The sequence below is a fragment of the Elephantulus edwardii genome, unplaced genomic scaffold (assembly GCF_000299155.1).
Source record: "Elephantulus edwardii isolate Elephantulus edwardi_28Jun2011 unplaced genomic scaffold, EleEdw1.0 scaffold00111, whole genome shotgun sequence".
In the NCBI taxonomy this organism is placed as follows: Eukaryota; Metazoa; Chordata; class Mammalia; order Macroscelidea; family Macroscelididae; genus Elephantulus; species Elephantulus edwardii.
The window spans coordinates 6,347,541-6,352,370 of record NW_006399861.1 but is presented as its reverse complement, the minus strand read 5'-3'; positions in this window follow the sequence as shown (position 1 = coordinate 6,352,370).

Sequence of the window (4,830 nt, the reverse complement as noted above, 5' to 3'; positions counted from 1 at the left end):
GACAGAGCAGAGTTTAGGACTGTTGTACATAGGGTTGCTATGAGTCACAAGTGACTCGACGGCACATAACAACAACAACTCTCTTCCCTGTCTCTTTAAAGGCCTTTGCTTTCTTCATATGTGATGTCCTTAATGTTATCCCACAATTTATCTTCAACCATTAGTGTTCAGTACAACAAATTTATCCTTGAAATGATTTTAGATTCCAGTGTGATAAACTCAGTCATACTTTGTTCTATAGACTTGTTATTTTCTTCCGCTTCCACTTGAACTTGCATATGAGTCATATGAATAATTTAGCATCTCTTCCATAGTCAGGAAATTAAAAGGTGTGTTGCCATGGGAAAGTCTGCTGTTAGGGACCTCTCCAAAGTACTGAAGAGGAATGGCATCTCTCCGGAGACTAAGGTGTGTCTGATACAGGCCATGGCCTTTGCTATAACTTGTTACATTTCATAGAGTTGGACAATGACCAAGGAGGATAGAAGGAGAATTGATGCCTTTGAGCTTTGGTGCTGGAGAAGAGTATTGAGGGTACCATGGACTGCTAGAAAAACAAACAGATTCATCCTGGAAAGGGTTAAACCAGGTGGCTCCTTGGAGGCAAGGATTCTGAGTCTCCATCAAACATACTTTGGACATGTTGTAAGGAGAGACCAGTCCTTGGAGAAGGACATCATGTTTGGGAGGGTAGAGGGACAGCGCAGGAAGGGAAGGCCCTTTATGAGGTGGATTGATTCAGTGACTGGGATAACCGGGATGGGAGTGTCAGAGATGGGAGTGTCAGGACAGAGCAAAGTTTAGGGCTGTTGTACATAGGGTCGCTATGAGTCACAAGTGACTCAACGGCTCATAACAACAACATAACAATTCCATAGTCAGCCCTTGGCACTTTTCTGACAATGGAAAAAGCTTTTCAATTGTATTTTTCTACAGATGTAGTCAAATTGATACTTTTGCATCCCATCAGGCAAGGTCCATGTGTTTGTTGCTGTTGTTTGTTATTATGTGCCATCGAGTTGTCTCCTACTCATAGTGGCCCTATTATGTACAACAATTCTACACCATACTCCATTCTGAGCCAATTTATTCGTCTCTGACATACTTACCTCCATTATCCCAGTCACAGTCAATCCATCTCACCCAACATCTTCCTTTCTTTCACTGCCCCTCCAACCTATCAAGCATGATGTACCTCTCCAAGGACTGGTCCTTGCAACATGCCCAAAGTATGTCAGATGGAGCTTCTAAATCTTTGCTTCCAAGGAGAAACCTGGTTTCACCTTCTCTAGTTTAGACGTGTTTGTTCTCTTCGCAGTCCATGGTATATTCAATACTCTTCTCCAGCACCACAACTCAAAGGTAGAATTATTCTTCTATCATCCTTAGTCACTGTCCAGCTCTTTAATGTATAGTAAGTAATTGTGAAGACCATGGCCTGTATCAGGTGTCCTTTTGTCTCTAGACCAATATCATTGCTCTTCACTCTGGAGAAGTCTCTGACAGCAGATTTTTTCCCAGTGCAATTCATCTTTTTATTTCATGGCTACTAATACTAAGAGTGTTGACTGTGGCACCAAGCAAACTAAAGCTGTTAACAGTCTCAATGCCTTCACTATCTATCATAATGCTGCCAATTGACCGACTGGTGAGAACCTTTGTTTTCTTGATATTGAGCTTCACTCTATATTGAAGGCTGTAGTCCTTGACCTTCCGAAGCAAGCGCTTCAGGTCCTCCTCAGTTTTAGCAATCAGGGTTGTGTCATCTACATAACACATGTTGTTGATGAGTCTTCCTCCAACCTTGAGGGCATATTCCTTATCATAAAGCCCAGCCTCCCAGAAGATCTGTTCTGCATATGGATTGAAAAAATGTATGGAAATAGGATGCATCCCTGGTATATATTTTCCTAACTTTGAAACATGCAGTGTTTCCTTGCTTTGTTCTGATGACTGCCTCCTGGTTCAATTATAGGTTTTGCATTAGCATGATCAAGTGTTCTGGGACTCCCATTCTTCGCAGAGTTAGCCACAGTTTGTTGTGATCTACACAGCCAAATTGCCTTTGCATAGTCAATGAAGCACAGACATTTTTCTGGTGTTCTCTGCTTTCAGCTAAGATCCATTTAGCATTGGCTATAATTTCCTAGTGCCATGCACATCTGGCAGTTCTCTGTTGATGTGTTGTGTCCCAGTCATTTTTGGATTATTTTCAGCTTGCATGTGATTGTAATGATATTGTTTGATAATTTCCACACTCTGTTGGATCACCTTTATTGTTCTTTGGAATGGGAATAAATATTAATCTCTTCCAGTCAGTTTGCCATATAATTATCCTGCAGATTTCTTGGCACAACCTGGTGAGTGCATCCAGGGCAGCATTTTTTTGTTGAAATACAATTGTTGGTATGCCATCATTTATGGGTCCTTGTTTTTCACCCATTCTGTTGAGGCAGCTTGAACTTCCTCCTTCATCACCATAGGCTCTTGATTGTATGTTGTTTCTTTAAATTCTCCTGTGTCTAGTATAGTGACTCTGTCCTCCTTCCATCTTCTTTCGATGCTTTCTGGGTCATTCAACTTTCTGCCTACAGTCTCCTTAACTATTGCAACTCAAGGCTTGAATTTGTTCTTTGTTACTTCAGTTTAAGAAATGCTGAGCAAGTTCATCCTTTTTTGATTTTCCAGCTCCAGCTCTTTGTACATTTCAATGTAATAATATGTTTTGTCTTCCCATGCTGCCCTTTGAAATCTTCTGTTCAGGTTCTTCACTAATAAGCAAATACCAGATGAGCTGTGAGAGGATATCAAGAATATCATCCATGAAGAATGCAAAGGGTCATTAGAAAAGCAGAGGAAGAAAAAAAGACCAAAATGGATGTCAGAAGAGACTCTGTATAACCACGTCTTCAGTTGGTGCGCCTTAGAATGGTGAACCTCATCTTACATACTTTGGATATGTTATTAGAAGGGACCAATTCTTGGAAAAAGATATGCTGGGGGAAAGTGGAGGATCAGAAAAAGAGAAGAAGACCCTAAACAATATAGATTGTCACAGTGGATGTAACAATGAACTTAAGCATACCAGACGTCGTGAAGATGGTGCAGGATAGTACAAGTTTCTGATCTGTTGTTCATAGGGTCCCTTTGAGTCTTAGTTGATTTAGTGACACATAACATCAACAATTACACTGTTTGTTTGTTTATTTGTTTGTTTGAAGTACTTATTCCAAGAAGCTCTGTGGTATAACGTGTAGTATTATGTGCTAGGAACTGAAAGTTTCCAGCTGATGCTCTAGAGAAGGATGGACAGTGTCCTCTGGTTAAGATTTACAGCCTCAGAAACTCATGAAGGACTTCTTGTGTCAAAATGGACTTGATAGCAATGAGTTGTAGTATTCTAAGGTCAACTTTTCAGATGGTAATGATAAGACACTTTGAGGGAAAATTAAATACAAAAGAGAATGCCTTCTAGAGAGTTTCTTCAAACAGTTTTGAGGATGGAGATGAGGAAGGCAGAAGTTTATTGACTATAATGATTAAGAAGAAATATAGTAACAAGTAATTCAGTATGGACTAAAGCTCAATGTCAAGAAGACAGATTCTCGCCACTGGACCAATTGGCAGCATCAGGATGGATGACGAAGAGATTGAGAGTGTTCACAGCTTCAGTTTGCTCGGCTCCACAGTCAACACTCTTGGCACCAGAAGTCAGGAAATCAAAAAGCATATCGAGATGGGAAAGTCTGCTGTTAGGGACCTCTCTAAGGTACTCAGGAGCAACAGTGTCTCTCTGGAGACTAAGGCGCGCCTGATACAGGCCATGGTATTTGCAATCACTTGTTATGCATCAGAGAGTTGGACAATGACTAGGGAGGACAGAAGGAGAGTGGATGCTTTTGAGCTGTGGTGCTGAAGAAGGGTACTGAATGTACCCTGGACTGCCAGGAAAACAAACGGATTTGTCTTGGAGAGGATTAAACCAAGCTACCCCTTGGAGGCAAGGATTCTGGGGCTTCGTCTGACATACTTTGGACATGTTGCCAGGAGGGACGGGTCCTTGGAGAGGGACATCATGCTTGGGAGGGTTGAGGGACAACGCAGGAGGGGAAGACCCTCTATGAGATGGATTGATTCGGTGACTGGGGTAATCGGGATGGGTGTGTCAGAGGCGGTGCTGTTGGCGCAGGATAGAGCAGGGTTTAGGGCTGTTGTGCATAGGGTCGCTATGAGTCGGAAACGACTCGACGGCACATAACAACAACAACAACAAATGAGGCAGGGTGGGGGGAAAAGAAAAGAAGGGCATAGGGGAGTAAAGTATGAGGAGATTTCTATAGTTTCCCAAAGGCAGGATTCGGGGAAGGAGGAAGAAAGCAAGAGAAATCACATGGAAAGCTTACCATAGACAAGAACCTTGACAACGCACTTGAACAACAATGTCAGGAGCAGCAGTAAGAGAGGAGGAGCTCTGGGCATTTTACAGAGAGGGTGCCAGCGCTTTCCAAGACCATGAGGAACTCCAGCTAAGCAATCAGGGAAGGAGCTAGATGAGAGAAGGAAACAGCAGGAATACAGTTCTCTGTGAACGCTTAAGAACTTATTTGGCTGTCCACATCTTTTATTCTTGTTTGTGATAAGTACAACTACTTAATTCCACTTCTAGCTTTGACATAGTATAGACAAAAGTAGTTTCTTTACCATTTAGCTTCTCCTCAACTATTACTTGAAGGGATGCCTTGGCACTTTCCTTTGCTATATTATGCAGGCTAATGAGAGGTTATAAACCATGATACATGTGTAATGTAAAGTGTAAAATATTAAAAAAAA